Raw genomic sequence first — 16,840 nt, 5'->3', positions numbered from 1 at the left:
ACATCTATAACTGAAAGTAAAATCTCAGATAGATTAGACAGAAGGTAAAACTTAGCTGAATAGAGACTTAGGGAATTGAATGATAAGCGGGAAGAAAATAGAGTGGCCCCTTTGAACAACACTGGTTTGAACTCGGCAGGTCTTCTTACACACAAGTTTTTTTTGTTTGTTTTGTTTTTTTAATATTTATTTACTTATTTGGCTGCACCAGGTCCCAGTTGTGGCATGTGGGACCTTTAGTTGCAGCATGTGGGACCTTTAGTTGCAGTATGTGGGATCTTTAGTTGCAGCATGCGAACTCTTAGTTGTGGCATGTGGGATCTAGTTCCCTGACCAGGAATTGAACCCGGGCCCTCTGCATTCGGAGCACAGAGTCTTAGCCACTGAACCACCAGGGAAGTCCCACATTCGGGTTTTTTAAAAATACGTACTACAGTACTATACAATCCACAGTTGGTTGAATCTGCAGATGTGGAACTGTGGATACAGAGGGCCAACTGTGAAGTTATACACAGATTTTAAACTGCATGGAGGGTCAAGCACCCCTAACCCCCACATTGTTGAAGGCTCAACTGTAGACAGATCCAAGGAAAAATCAAATATGATGGAGGGTAGGAGACAGGCAATAGAGTGAAACAGTCTTTTCTTTTTCAATTTTTTTTTTTCTGGGCTGATTTCTTTTTTATTGAAGTATAGTTGATTTACAATTATGGCTGTATGGCAAAGTGACTCACTTATACCTATATACATTCTTTTTCATACTCTTTTTCCATTATGGTTTATCACAGGATATTGAATATAGTTCCCTGCACTGTACAATAGGACCTTGTTGTTTATCCATTCTATATATACCAGTTTACATCTGCTAATCCCAAACACCCAATCCATCCCTCTCCCACCACCTCCCCCTTGGCAACCACCAGTCTATTCTCTACGTCTGCAATTCTGTTTCTGTTTCATAGATAAGTTCATTTGTGTCGTATTGTAGAATCCACATATAAATGATATATAGTAGTATTTGTCTTTCTATTTCTGACTTACTTCACTTAGTATGATAATCTCTATTTGCATCCATGTTGCTGCAAATGGCATTATTTTGTTCTTTTTCATGGCTGAGTAGTATTCCATTGTATATACGTACCACATCTTCTTTATCCATTCATCTGTCAGTGGACATTAGGTTGCTTTCATTTCTTGGCTGTTGTGAATAGTGCTGCTATGAACACAGGGATGTCTGTGTCTTTTTTTTTTTTTTTTTTTTATTCATTTATTTAATTTTTGGTTGCATTGGGTCTTCGCTGCTGCGCGTGGGCTTTCTCTACTTGCAGTGAGTGGGGGCTACTCTTTGTTGTGGGGCGCAGGCTTCTCATTGCGGTGGCTTCTCTTGCTGCGGAGCACGGGCTCTAGGCGCGCGGGCTTCAGTAGTTGCGGCACACGGGCTCAGTAGTTGTGGCTCGCGGGCTCTAGAGCGCAGGCTCAGTAGTTGTGGCGCACGGGCTTAGTTGCTCCGCGGCATGTGGGATCTTCCCAGACCAGGGCTCGAACCCGTGTCCCCTGCATTGGCAGGCGGATTCTTAACCACTGCGCCACCAGGGAAGCCCTGTCTGTGTCTTTTTGAATTATAGTTTTGTCTGGATAGATACCCAGGAGTGGGATTGCTGGATCCTATGGTAATTCTGTATTTAATTTTCTGAGGAACGTCCATGCTGTTTTCCACAGTGGCTACACCAACTTACATTCCCACCAACAGTGTAGGAGGGCTCCCCTTTCTCCACACCCTCTCCAGCATTTGTTATTTGTAGACTTTTTAATGATGACCATTCTGACTGGTGTGACGTGGTACCTCATTGTAGTTTTGATTTGCATTTCTCTAATAATTAGCAATGTTGAGCATCTTTTCATGTGCCTGTTGGCCATCTGTATGTCTTCTTTGGAGAAATATCTCTTTAGGTCTTCCGCCCATTTCTCTTTTTTTAAAAAATTTTTATTTATTTATTTATTTTTTAACATCTTTACTGGAGTATAATTGCTTTACAATGGTGTGTTAGTTTCTGCTTTATAACAAAGTGAATCAGTTATACACATACATATGTTCCCATATCTCTTCCCTCTTGCATCTCCCTCCCTCCCACCCTCCCTATCCCACCCCTTTAGGTGGTCACAGAGCACAGAGCTGATCTCCCTGTGCTATGCGGTTGCTTCCCACTAGCTATCTATTTTATGTTTGGTAGTGTATATATGTCCATGCCACTCTTTCACTTTGTCACAGCTTCCCCTTCCCCCTCCCCATATCCTCAAGTCCATTCTCGAGTAGGTCTGTGTCTTTATTCCTATCTTGCCACTAGGTTCTTCACGACCTTTTTTTTTTTTTTTCTTACATTCCATATATATGTGTTAGCATACTGTATTTGTTTTTCTCTTTTTGACTTACTTCACTCTGTATGACAGACTCTGACTCTATCCACCTCACTACAAATAACTCCATTTCATTTCTTTTTATGGCTGAGTAACATTCCGCTGTATATATGTGCCACATCTTCTTTATCCATTCATCCGATGATGGACACTTAGGTTGTTTCCATGTCCTGGCTATTGTAAATAGAGCTGCAGTGAACATTGTGGTACATGACTCTTTTTGAATTATGGTTTTCTCAGGGTATATGCCCAGTAGTGGGATTGCTGGGTCGTATGGTAGTTCTATTTTTAGTTTATTAAGGAACCTCCATACTGTTCTCCATAGTGGCTGTATCAATTTACATTCCCACCAACAGTGCAAGAGGGTTCCCTTTTCTCCACACCCTCTCCAGCATTTATTGTTTGTAGATTTTTTGATGGTGGCCATTCTGACTGGTGTGAGATGATATCTCACTGTAGTTTTTTGGTTTTTTGTTTTTTTGTTATTTTATTTATTTATTTTTGGCTGTGTTGGGTCTTCGTTTCCGTGCGAGGGCTTTCTCTAGTGGCGGCGAGCAGGGGCCACTCTTCATCGCATTGCGCGGGCCTCTCACTATCGCCCCCTCTCTTGTTGTGGAGCACATGCTCCAGATGCGCAGGCTCAGTAGTTGTGGCTCACGGGCCCAGTTGCTCCACGGCATGTGGGATCTTCCCAGACCAGGGCTCGAACCCGTGTCCCCTGCATTGGCAGGCAGATTCTCAACCACTGCGCCACCAGGGAAGCCCTCATTGTAGTTTTGATTTGCATTTCTCTAATGATTAATGATGTTGAGCATTCTTTCATGTGTTTGTTGGAAATCTGTATATCTTCTTTGGAGAAATGTCTATTTAGGTCTTCTGCCCATTTTTGGATTGCGTTGTTTGTTTTTTTGTTATTGAGCTGCATGAGCTGCTTGTAAATTTTGGAGATTAATCCTTTGTCTGTTGCTTCATTTGCAAATATTTTCTCCCATTCTGAGGGTTGTCTTTTGGTCTTGTTTATGGTTTCCTTTGCTGTGCAAAAGCTTTGAAGTTTCATTAGGTCCCGTTTGTTTATTTTTGGTTTTATTTCCATTTTTCTAGGAGGTGGGTCAAAAAGGATCTTGCTGTGAGTTATGTCATAGAGTGTTCTGCCTATGTTTTCCTCTAAGAGTTTGATAGTGTCTGTCCTTACATTTAGGTCTTTAATCCATTTTGAGTTTATTTTTGTGTATGGTGTTAGAGAGTGTTCTAATTTCATACTTTTACATGCACCTGTCCAGTTTTCCCAGCACCACTTATTGAAGAGGCTGTCTTTTCTCCACTGTATATGCTTGCCTCCTTTATCAAAGATAAGGTGACCATATGTGTGTGGGTTTATCTCTGGGCTTTCTATCCTGTTCCATTGATCTATGTTTCTGTTTTTGTGCCAGTACCGTACTGTCTTGATACTGTAGCTTTGTAGTATAGTCTGAAGTCAGGGAGCCTGATTCCTCCAGCTCCATTTTTTGTTCTCAAGATTGCTTTGGCTATTCGGGGTCTTTTGTGTTTCTATACAAATTGTGAAATTTTTTGTTCTAGTTCTGTGAAAAGTGCCAGTGGTAGTTTGATAGGGATTGCATTGAATCTGTAGATTGCTTTGGGTAGTAGAGTCATTTTCACAATGTTGATTCTTCCAATCCAAGAACATGGTATATCTCTCCATCTATTTGTATTATCTTTAATTTCTTTCATCAGTGTCTTATAATTTTCTGCATGCAGGTCTTTTGTCTCCTTAGGTAGGTTTATTTCTAGATATTTTATTCTTTTTGTTGCAGTGGTAAATGGGAGTGTTTTCTTAATTTCACTTTCAGATTTTTCATCATTAGTGTATAGGAATGCAAGAGATTTCTGTGCATTAATTTTATATCCTGCTACTTTACCAAATTCATTGATTAGCTCTAATAGTTTTCTGGTAGCATCTTTAGGATTCTCTATGTATAGTATCATGTCATCTGCAAACAGTGACAGCGTTACTTCTTCTTTTCTGATTTGGATTCCTTTTATTTCTTTTTCTTCTCTGATTGCTGTGGCTAAAACTTCCAAAACTATGTTGAATAATAGTGGTGAGAGTGGGCAACCTTGTCTTGTTCCTGATCTTAGTGGAAATGGTTTCAGTTTTTCACCATTGAGGACGATGTTGGCTGTGGGTTTGTCATATAAGGCCTTTATTATGTTGAGGAAAGTTCCCTCTATGCCTACTTTCTGCAGGGCTTTTATCATAAATGGGTGTTGAATTTTGTCGAAAGCTTTTTCTGCAACTATTGAGATAATCATATGGTTTTTCTCCTTCAATTTGTTAATATGGTGTATCACGTTGATTGATTTGCGTATATTGAAGAATCCTTGCATTCCTGGAATAAACCCCACTTGATCATGGTGTATGATCCTTTTAATGTGCTGTTGGATTCTGTTTGCTAGTATTTTGTTGAGGATTTTTGCATCTATGTTCATCAGTGATATTGGCCTGTAGTTTTCTTTCTTTGTGACATCTTTGTCTGGTTTTGGTATCAGGGTGATGGTGGCCTCGTAGAATGAGTCTGGGAGTGTTCCTCCCTCTGCAGTATTTTGGAAGAGTTTGAGAAGGATAGGTGTTAGCTCTTCTCTAAATGTTTGATAGAATTCGCCTGTGAAGCCATCTGGTCCTGGGCTTTTGTTTGTTGGAAGATTTTTAATCACAGTTTCAATTTCAGTGCTTGTGATTGGTCTGTTCATATTTTGTATTTCTTCCTGGTTCAGTCTCGGCAGGTTGTGCATTTCTAAGAATTTGTCCATTTCTTCCAGGTTGTCCATTTTATTGGCATAGAGTTGCTTGTAGTAATCTCTCATGATCCTTTGTATTTCTGCAGTGTCAGTTGTTACTTCTCCTTTTTCATTTCTAATTCTATTGATTTGAGTCTTCTCCCTTTTTTTCTTGATGAGTCTGGCTAATGGTTTATCAATTTTGTTTATCTTTTCAAAGAACCAGCTTTTAGTTTTATTGATCTTTGCTATTGTTTCCTTCATTTCTTTTTCATTTGTTTCTGATCTGATCTTTATGATTTGTTTCCTTCTGCTAACTTTGGGGTTTTTTTGTTCTTCTTTCTCTAATTGCTTTAGGTGCAACCGCCCATTTATCGATGGGGTGTTTTTTTTGTTGTCGAGTTGTATGAGCTGTTTGTATATTTTGGAAATTAATCCCCTGTCAGTCACATCACTTGCATATATTTTCTCCCATTCTGTATGTTGTCTTTTCGTTTTGTTTATGGTTTCCTTTGCTGTGCAAAAGCTTGTAAATTTGATTAGGTCCCAGTTGTTTATTTTCATTTTTATTTCTATTGCCTTGGGAGACTGAGAGTGAAAAGGTCTTATCTCTGTGTAATTGGAGTCACAGAAGGACAGGAGAGAATGACCGTATTATTAGAAGAGGTAAGAGAATTTTCCAGAAGTAAAAAGATGTCAACTCACAGATTTTATAGTTGGCCAAAAAGTTCATTCAGGTTTTTCCGTATGATGTTACAAACTCAGAGCAGAATAAACACAAAGAAACTTAATGCATAAGCACATCATAGTAAAAGTACTGAGAACCAAAAGTAATGGGAAAGTCATAAAACTAGTAAGACAGAAAAAAATCCATTACTTCTAAAGGAGCAACAGTAAAACACAGCGGTAATTTTACCTTCATTAGTTAAGGAATTTAAAGATTTTCACACAAAAGCTAAGAAAATTTTTCATCAGTAGACCAGTACTCAGTTTACTAAAAGAACTTTTCAGGCAGGAGAGGATCTCAGATGGAAGCACGGAGATGTGGAACAAAGGACAATGGAAAGAATAAATATATGGGTTTATCTAAATACATGTTGACTACAGGCACACTTTGTTTTATTGCACCTTGCAAATACTTTTTTTTTTTTTAAACAAATGAAAGGTTTGTAGCAACTCTACATCAAGCAAGTCTGTTGGTGCCATTATTTATTATTATATTTGTTACAGTGATCTTTGATGTTACTAGTATAATTGTTTTGATGCATCATGAACCACACCCATTTAAGATGGTCGGTAAATGTTGTATGTGTTTTGACTGCTCCACTGACTGGCTGCTCCCCCATCTCTCTTCCTACCCCCAGGCTTCCCTATTCCCTGAGACACAACAATATTGAAATTAGGCTAGTTAATAACTCCACAGTGGCCTCTAAGTGCTCAAGTGAAAGGAAGAGTTGCACATCTCTCAATTTAAATCAAAAGCTAGAAATGATTAAGCTTAGTGAGGAAGGCATGTTGAAAGCTGAGATAGGCTGAAAGCGAGGCCTCTTGTGCCAAACACTTAACCAAGTTGTGATTGCAAAGGATATGTTTTCGAAGGAAATTAAAAGTGTTACGCCAGTGAACACATGAATGGTAAGGAAGTGAAACAGCTTTATTGCCCAAAGGGTGAAAGTTTTAGTGGTCTGGATTAGAATATCAAACCAGCCACGACATTCCCTTAAGCCAAAACCCAATCTAGCGCAAGGTCCTAACGGTGTTCAATTCTGTGAAGGCTGAAAGAAGTGAGAAAGCTGCAGAAGATAAGTTTGAAGCTAGCGGAGGTTGGTTCATGAGGTTTAAGGAAACAGCACTCTGCCTAATAGACATATAGAGAACACTACATTCATCAATAGTAGAATACATCTGCTGTTCAAGTGCACATGGAATATTTTTAAAAGTTGACCATAGGCAGGACATAAAGCTCAAAAACGAAAAGATTTTAAATTTAACAATTTATAGTTGTTAACCACCATGGAATTAATTTTAAAAAAACAATTACAAAAACACAACTGGGACAGAATACAGCTTTTGAAATTCAGGAGTATACGTTAAATCACTTGTCAAAGAAGAGTCACTATGAAAATGAGAAAATATTTTGAACTGAATGAAGATGGCATATCAAAACATGAAATTCATTTTAAGCCTTTCTTGCTGAGCTATTTAAGCCTTAATGCTGTTAGAATGAAAGGCTGACATTAGATGAGTTAAGTATCCACATCAGGAAATTAAAAAGCAGCAAACTATACCAACAGAAATTAGAAGCCAAGCAATAATAAAGGTAAATATAAAAATCAGTGGCATGTCAAACAAACTTAAGAAGAATCAGCAAAGGCAAAAGTTTGTTCTCAGAAAAGAATAATAAAATTGATAAATCCCTGCCAAAAATAATCAAGAACAAAACAGATACTACATAACCAATGTTAGGAGTGAGAAAGGATACAGTACTCTATGGATCTAATGAACTTTAGAAAAAGTAACAAAAGAAAGGATATTATGAAAATTTTAAACAAATAAGTTTGAGATTTTAGAGAGTCAAATTCCTTGAAATACACAGCTTACCAAAACTGGCACACACCCTCACACAAACAAAATCTGCATAATCCAATATATAGAAAGAAAGTGAACCTGTAATTACAGACCTTCCATTTAGAAATTCAGACCCACATGGTTTCACTGGTGAATTTTTCCAAACATTTAAAGAAGAAATACATAAAGTCTAACTGGAAACAGAGAAAAAAAAATTGAATATGTTCCCTTAATGAGCCCAGTTTAATTTTTTTTTTATTGAGATACTAGTGACATATAACATTGTGTGAGAGCCCAGTTTAATTTTGAGAGCAAAACCTAACAAGGATATTACCCAAAAGCAGTATTACAGGTCATTTTTTAAATGAAAATAGATTTTAAAACCTTCAAATATTAGGAAGTCAAATCCGAGTGATATATAAAGAGGATAAAATATCATGACAAAGTTGAATTTATTTCCATAGTTGCAAGATTGTTATAGTATTTGAAAATCAGTATGATTCATTATATATGTATTTTTTATATAAATTTATTTATTTATTTTTGGCTGTGTTGGGTCTTTGCTGCTGCATGCGGGCTTTGTCTAGTTGTGGCGAGCGGGGGGCTACTCTTCGTTGCAGTGCGCGGGCTTCTCATTGTGGTGGCCTCTCTCACTGCAGAGCACGGGCTCCAGGCGTGCGGGCTTCAGCAGTTGTGGCACGTGGGCTCAGCAGCCGTGGCCTCCGGGCTCCAGAGCACAGGCTCAGCAGCCGTGGCACACGGGCTCAGTCGCTTCGTGGCATGTGGGATACTCCCGGACCAAGGATCGAACCCGTATCGCCTGCATTGGCAGGCGGACTCTCAACCACTGCGCCACCAGGGAAGCCCTGATTCATTATATTAATATAATTAGAGAAAGAGGTCAGATGATCATCTCTGTAGATACAAAAAAAAGCATTTGATAATACTCAAAACCCATTCATGAGGATTTTTAAAACTTTTAGCAAGCTAGGAAAAGAGGGAAACTTTCATAATCTTATTAAAGGTATCTGCACAAACCTTACAATAAACATTGAAAACCTTTTCCTGGCATTCGGGAATATGTCAAAACTCACTCCAAACCCAATGTCTAAAAAGTCCTATATAGTGCATTTAGGCAAGGGGAAAAAGATAGATGAGAAATGAAAATATAAAACTGTCACAAATGATGTGATTTGCATATAGAAAATCCAAAAATAACTACATGTGAACTTTTAGAATTAATAAGAAATCATTTCAGCAGGGTCACTCGGTACTTGTTCATATACAGAAATCGATGTATTTATATTTATGAACAACAAAATGTTAGAAAAATAAAATTTAGTAAGCAAACCATTTATAAATGTCAAAAACATCCATATACATCAGAATAAATCTAACAAAAGTTATAGGAGACCCCTACATAGAAAACCATAAAACATTTTTGAACTCTTCCTCAGCTCTAGATCAGGTGAAAGAATCAATATTTTTAAGATATAAATTGTCTCCAAATTGATAAAAAAATTAAGTGTAATCCCCATGAAAATCCCAGCAGATTTTCTTATGGAGATCAAGAAATTGACCTGTGACATAAACAAATGTCATATAAGAGAATATATTTACAATAACTACATAAAATACTTTAGCATAAACTTAAATTTGCAAAGACATTGTTTTTAAGTGCTCCGCAAAAATATAAAATGCAGCTTGAACAAAAAATGAGATATCATGTTCTCAACTAAGGAGTTATCATCATAAAGGTATTCATTTTCCTTAGATTATCTTGTGAATTTAATGAGATTCCCATGAAAAATACCATCAGAATGGTTGTTGTTTTGTGCCTAATACATTTGGAACAGTAAAAAAGCAAGAAGAGCCTGAAAAAACCTGAGAAAGATGAGCTGCTTAGTGGAGCCAAGTAAAGTTTTTAAATACTTAAAATAATTCAAAAAGGAGAAAAATATAATCTCTTAAAAAAAAAGTGAATTTATTATATGTAAAATTGTTGGTTTAATTCCCAGGAGTTTTTATTTCTGGTGACTTTAAGAACAATTTTTTTTTTTTACTTTTTTATTTATTTATTTTTTGGCTGCGTTGGGTCTTCGTTGCAGTGCGGTGGCTTCTCTTGTTGCGGAACACAGGCTCTAGGTGTGCGGGCTTCAGTAGTTGTGGTTCATGGGCTCAGTAGTTGTGGCTCCCAGGCTCTAGAGTGCAGGCTCAGTAGCTGTGGCGCATGAGCTTAGTTGCTTTGCGGCATGTGGGATCTTCCCGGACCAGGGATCGAATCCATGTTCCCTGCATTGGCAGGCAGATTCTTAACCACTGCGCCACCAGGGGAGCCCTCTGGTGACTTTAAAAGACAATATTTTGTCTTTGCATTTTTAATGGGGTATCTCATGAGGACAGAAAAGGTCAGTAGTTTCATTTTTAGTAGTAATGACAGTATTTTAAAAGTTCTATGTAGATATGTGTGTGTGTGTGGAGACACATTACATATACTTACATGTATGTAACTTATGTAATGATAATTAATATATACTTACATATATAATCTTATATACATAAATCATTAGGAACCGATTATGTAGTATCAGGATGTTGATACTGTTAAAGCTATTATATATGTATATATAATATACATGTGTATAGATAACCTAAGTGTATAAAGAGAAACTTTGTTATTAAGATACATTTAATTTAATTGGATGTAATTAAATTTAATTTACAATGATTATAATTAATATAATGTAGTTAATAATATATGTATATATTATTGTCATTAGGAATCATTTTTCCCCAACATAAAAGAAAAAGAGTTGTACAAAATAAAAGATATTAAGTAAAACTCTAGTCTAAAATTTGAATAGGATATGTCAGCATTTGTCTTAAAAATATTTCCCAAGTTGGTTCACTTTATGAAAAAAATGTATTTCTTAGGGCTATTCATTGCAAAGGCTTAGAAGCAGCAACAAAAAAGTAGTTTTAGTGATTACTAGTGTTTATAAGAGCCCAGATTATGGTGAGTAAATTACTATTTCCCCACTAAAACGATATAAGCCTCCATAAAATAATAGCTTACATCACATGTGGAGCAGGGAATGTATTAGACTAGGATTTCTTGTGTCAGAAAGCAAAGAAATATCAAAAAACTATTGGGAGTCTCTCAAAAGTTCATAACTTAAAACGGTATCTTGAGTATCAAAAAGTACTGTTAAAAATTTTTATCAGCAAAGGTTACTGAAATTGATTAAAAACTTTTTTTCTGCCTTTGTTACAGAGATCTGTGCCCTTTTCTCCTTTGGTCTCTTAATACGATTTATATTAATAGGTTTTTATAATATTAAACTACCCTTACATTCCCAGTAAATGCTCAGACTGAGTTATTTGTTATATTTTTCTGAGTTCCTAGGCTTAATTTGATAATTGAGTTTAGGATTCTTGCATTCATTATTTCTTAGTGAGATGTTAGCTCGTAATTTAATTTCTAGTACTCTTTTGTCATCTTTGTATCTGGATTCTGTGGGCCTAAGTACTTGGAGGCTGTTAACTAACTCTTTTTCTGCATTTGGTATAAGATTTTTTTTTTTAACCTGAGAAGATTCTTCTGTTTACATTCTTTGTGATTTCTGACAGGTTTGGATTTACTTTTACTTTTTGGATTTACTTTTATGTGCTTTGTATATATTCTACTTTTTTTTTCCTCTTGTTATTTTTACTTTCTATATATAAGATAGTAAGTTCTTTTTTTCCACTCTCAACTCCCTCCCCCAGTACTCCCTTAGATACTGTATTTGGTCTATTCTTTTCTTGCTAATTCCAGGTTACTTAAAAATAACCGAAGTTAATAAGTAGTAAAGTTGATAAAAGTTTAATGCTGACCACGACATCCAAATGTAATTGCTCTTGACCAGTATTTTAGTTCTACTTACTTATTCCACAAATTTTGTCTTACTTTATTGTTTTATGCAGTTGTTATTTGCTCAGATTTAGCCATGTATTTAGCATTTCTTTGCTTTTAGTTATTTCTTGGATTTGAGACCTTACTTATGGGACCATTTGTGTTATATCTGAGGCACACTCTTTAAATTTTTCTTTAATAAAGGGGTTTTGTTGGTAAACATTTCAACTGGGTGTATTGTTCTTTTTCTTAATTTTGCCTGAAAATGGCTTTATTTTGTATTATTCTTAAGGATTGTTTTGCTATGAATGCAATTTTAGGAGAAAAATCCTTTTTTTTTCTTAGCAGTCAGTACATTCTGTTTTGTGGCATCTGTTGTTTTTTGAGAAGTCAGTTATTAATTTAATGCCCTTCCTTTATAGCTGATCTGTCGTTTCCTTCTGGCTGCGTTTAAAGTCTTCTCTTTATCTTTTCTGGTAGATTTGTAGTTGTAGTTTTTAAGTATCCTGAGTTGGATTTGTTGGAGAGCTTTGGGCTGTCTTTTTGTTTTTTTAACTAAAAAAATCTCATTTTCTCTTTGGACATTGTCTTCATTTTTCTATTATCATTTTCTTGAACTTTGTTTAAATATATGTTAAATATTTTCAGCTTATTCTCTGTATTTCTTTTTTCTTAATACATTTATTTATTTTATTTTTGAGGGCTGCGTTGGGTCTTCGTTGTTGCGCATGGACTTTCTCTAGTTGTGGTGAGCGGGGCTACTCTTCATTGTGGTACGTGGGCCTGTCATTGCGGTGGCTTCTCTTGTTGCGGAGCGTGGGCCCTAGGCACGCAGGCTTCAGTAGTTGTGGCTTGCGGGCTCTAGAGTGCAGTCTCAGTAGTTGGGGCGCATGGCTTAGTTGCTCCAAGTCATGTGGAATCTTCCCAGACCAGGGCTCGAACCCATGTCCCTTGCATTGGCAGGCGGATTCTTAACCAATGCACCACGAGGGAAGTCCTATTCTCTATATTTCTTAAGATTTTTTTCTTGTTTTTCATCTCATCCTGACTTTGTGGTGCATACTCTTTTATTTTTTTAGCTCTGTTTTCCCAATTCACTAATCCTCTTTTTAGTTATATCTTAATACACCATTTAATTCCTTCATTTTTCTTTTTTACTTTCTCTCTCTTCCTCTCTCACTGCCCCTCTTTCACTTTGGGTAATTTCTGTTGACCTATGTTTAAGTTCATTGATTCTTAACTTGATGGTATCCGGTCTACTGATGAGCTTATCAAAGGCATTCTTCATCTTTAGTACCATGTTTTTTGTTTCTGACATTTTCACTTTACTCTAATACTTTTCTTATGTCTGCTCCATCTGTCTAGTTATATTGTCCACCTTTTCTGCTGAAACATTACCATATTATAGTTGTTTTAAATTCTGTCTGATATTCATCTGGGTCATCTTTTAATTTTCAGGGATTGCTCTGTTGATTGCTTTGTCTCTTGGCAGTGGATTGGGTGTTTTTTTTTTAATCCTTTTTATTTTTATGTGAGTCGTTATTTTGTATTTGATACTAGATATTGTATGTAGAGCAATAAAGACAGAGGGTAGACAGTGTTTAGGCCTGGAGATGAACACACCTCTTCTGCTAGAATTGAGTTAGGTTTGGATTTTTGTTGTTGTTATTGTTACCTTCAGCACACCATCAAATTCCTCTAGTGTTACTTTGTGCTTAGGGGTGGGACTGGTTTTTTGAAAGATTTTTCTAAGTGTTCCTGTTCCACCCTCAGTTTTAGGCCTTCTCTGTGCTCTTGTGTTTCAGACAGGATATATTTCCATGTTCTCATCCCTCTTTCGAAGGTAGATGGCTCTTTTCTTGTTACTCTCTATTTGCTAGCCTGGCAGTGGGGAGGGAGGGCACTTGGGGAGGAATTTTTTTTTTTTGTCCTGGTAAATCCTTACCTGTTTGGTTGCTATTTATAATCTCTGGCTCATTTTCAAGTTTCTTTTTGTTTAAAGTTTTTTTTTTTATTACTATAGCTTTATATTTTCTGATACTTCCAATATTGGAATATTTGCAGGTGTGATTCTGCTACCTTTTTTCTGTCCATTATTGCTCATTATGTCTCTCGTGATTGGGTTTTGTTGTTGTTGGGGCTTTTGGTTTTTTGTTTTTGGGGTTTTTTTTTTTTTTTTTGGTATATTTGTACATGACTTCATGTGTTGAACTTTGGGTGTGGGAATTCCTTGAGGTTTGGGTTAAAGTTGCATTCTTGCAAAGAGGTTTTAGATTTGTTTTTGCCAGTTGCATGTATGTTTTTAGTCCTGAACTTCTTTAAATTTTTTTATGCGCTTAAGGTATTATGAATTAAAACTACAGACCTGCATGAAGGATGGCTTCTGTTTTGAATTTCCTCCACCCCCAGCAGTCCTTTTCTCAGTGCTAAGCAAGTTTTCTTCCTCTCCCTTCTGCAAGATGGGCTTAAACCTTGCAGTGAGGGTGTAGCTCTTTGGAATGAGTAAGTCTCCTTTGGATTCCCTGCCTTTGTTGGATTCTCTATTTTATTTCCTATCTCTCTCGTTCCCTACAACCATCAAAGTGGAAGGTCTTGTCTCTAAAGTTGAGAAATCATCTGGTAGATTGGGGCTTTGTTGCTATCCTACTTCCTGGCATTTTGCTTTCACTTCTTTCTTTGCATTTGGATTCCTTACTTTTCTGCCATTTCAGTATGTGTTTATGAGGTTTCATTTTTAAAATTTAACCTCACATTTCAGTTGTAATCAGCAGGAGCTTTACTAAGGGTGCCTAATCCTTTATCCATTGTTTGGTTTTTCCTTTCATTTGGTACTTTTCCCCACATTTTTTTTTTTTAAACCCAGATTTATAGAATTGCCATTACATGATGCTATCTTTTTTTTTTTTTTTAATTTATTTTTGTCTGTGTTGGGTCTTCGTTTCTGTGCGAGGGCTTTCTCTAGTTGCGGCAAGAGGGGGCCACTCTTCATCGTGGTGCGCGGGCCTTACACTATCGCAGCCTCTCTTGTTGCGGAGAACAGGCTCCAGACGCGCAGGCTCAGTAATTGTGGCTCACGGGCCCAGTTGCTCTGTGGCATGTGGGATCTTCCCAGACCAGGGCTCGAACCCATGTCCCCTGCATTAGCAGGCAGATTCTCAACCACTGCGCCACCAGGGAAGCCCTCCCCACATTTTTAAGGCTAGAAACTCCTTTCCTAAATTTAATTTGCTACTGTTTCTATTTTGAAAAACCTTTATTGTTTAAATCTCTGCTTTTTCTCAATGAATGGTAGCTGTTGAAAGAGCTAAGAATATGGATATGATACTGGAATTTTACCTAAAGTAAATAATCTAGTTCATCCTGTGGGATAGGGCAGTATGAAGGAGATGAACTTCTTAGTCACACTTGGTTTTTTTTTTTAAATATTCATTCATTCATTCATTTATTTATTTTTGGCTGCACCGGGTCTTAGTTGTGGCAGGTGGGACCTTCGTTGCAGCATGTGGGATCTTTAGTTGCAGCTTGCATGCGGGATCTAGTTCCCCAACCAAGGATCGAACCTGGGCCCCCTACATTGAGAGTGCACAGTCTTAGCCACTGGACCACCAGGGAAGTCCCCACACTTGGTTTTTGAATTGTTACTCACCCACTTCTGTGAAATACTTAAGTTTTATGAGGCTCTGCACCATCCGTTAACACAGAAAGAGTAGCTATGTTGTGAGCCTTAAAGGACATAAGTAATAGTTTCTGGTACTTGGCCTAGCGTAGTGATTTAGAAAATACAGTGGTTCTCCCATCATTTTTTAGAAAAGGAAATTGAATCTAAAGGGGTTGACATGTATTTGCTTCCTATACAAAATTCTGTAGTTTTAAGTTGGAAATCAAGCCCCTGTCTCTTCTGGATTTTACTTTTCAGAAGAGTAATATTCAGTAACTTACTCTGCCTGCCTGTATATTTCTTGAGTATCTTATACATACTTCCAAGGGCTTAAGATATTTGGGGAGAAAGAAAGAATTTAATGTAATGCCCATTTTGGCAAATGTTTTGAATAAGTGAACAAAGATGAATGTAAATACAATGCACTTCCTATACTAGGGAGCTTGTAGTGAGGTAAGCTTATCTAATAATTATGGCCAGTATGCTTAGTGCTATAGAAGGGGTAGCACCTACCTCTTGAGGCAGAGGTAGGGTTGTTTGAACTGGGTCATGAGGTATGTGTAGGATGCTGAGATGTTAGCAAAGGAGGAATGGGCTTTTAGGCAGAAATAACGCATATGTATGTAAAGGCCTGAAGGCAGTCCTGTTTATGAGAAGTCCAGGTTGTGTGCACACAGTAAAGCAGTCAAAAGGAATGTCTCTTGTGGTTATGGAAGAGATGGCAGTTGAGATGTGTCTTAAATGATTGGTAGTGTTTCAGCATATGAAGATAACATGGATAGGATAACAGAAATTGAGGAAATAAGTAGTTACTTAGCAGAATGTAAGTTATTTATGTATAGGGACCCATGAATAGTCACATTGACTTGGCTGCCACTTACTCTTGAACTCTCAAACCTACAGAACAGCTTAGACATCAACTCTTTCTGAGAAATCATCAGGAAATTTTGCGTATCTCATTAGAGCTTTTATGTGAGAGGATTTTTTGTGGGGAGGAGGATACGGGAGCAGTTTTTCCAGGCTTCCATGTATAAGATAAAGTGATAAAAATATTTTGGGAATGGAGCATGTATGACTTGGAATATCAAATATAATAGTTTAAAATTTATTTGGTAACCATTAGAGGTCCATTGTAGCATTTTGAACAGGAGACCTGACATAATGATGATTTATCTGACCATGCCGGATGGAATTGGAGAGGAACATGACAGAAGCAGCAAGTTCAGGACTGAAGTGATTAAGACTTGAATAAAGAATGGTGGTAATGGGAATGAAAGAAAAGGCATTGTGAAAGGGATTTCTAAACAAAGATTTGACAGGTTCTAAGAAATGATTGAAGATAAGATATGGAAGACAAGCAGGGGAATTGGAAATGTTGGAATTTCATACTTGGGTGACTAGGAAATTTTTGATATCAGCAAGAGATATGACATTAGCAGGAAAAGTAGTTGAGGGAGAAAGCTGAAATTACCATTTGTTATTTATTGGATGTGAGGTTAATTATAAAGTCTACTTTAGAGCATGTC

At 37.0% G+C, this 16,840-nt stretch overlaps 1 protein-coding gene and 1 non-coding gene across 9 annotated transcripts in view; one reads left to right on the top strand and one right to left on the bottom strand.

The window, feature by feature from the left end:
* The window catches only part of RAPGEF6 (Rap guanine nucleotide exchange factor 6), a 229,205-nt gene that overhangs the window by 67,855 nt on the left and 144,510 nt on the right, over positions 1-16,840 (top strand). The gene's annotated exons all lie outside the window — the stretch shown is intronic.
* Positions 326-398, bottom strand: TRNAR-CCG. Its single transcript has one exon. It is a non-coding gene; the product is annotated as a tRNA-Arg (tRNA).

Source organism: Balaenoptera musculus, chromosome 3 (genome assembly GCF_009873245.2).
Source record: "Balaenoptera musculus isolate JJ_BM4_2016_0621 chromosome 3, mBalMus1.pri.v3, whole genome shotgun sequence".
In the NCBI taxonomy this organism is placed as follows: Eukaryota; Metazoa; Chordata; class Mammalia; order Artiodactyla; family Balaenopteridae; genus Balaenoptera; species Balaenoptera musculus.
The sequence above is the reverse complement of the archived record's forward strand: the minus strand, read 5'-3'. Positions and strand labels throughout refer to the sequence as shown.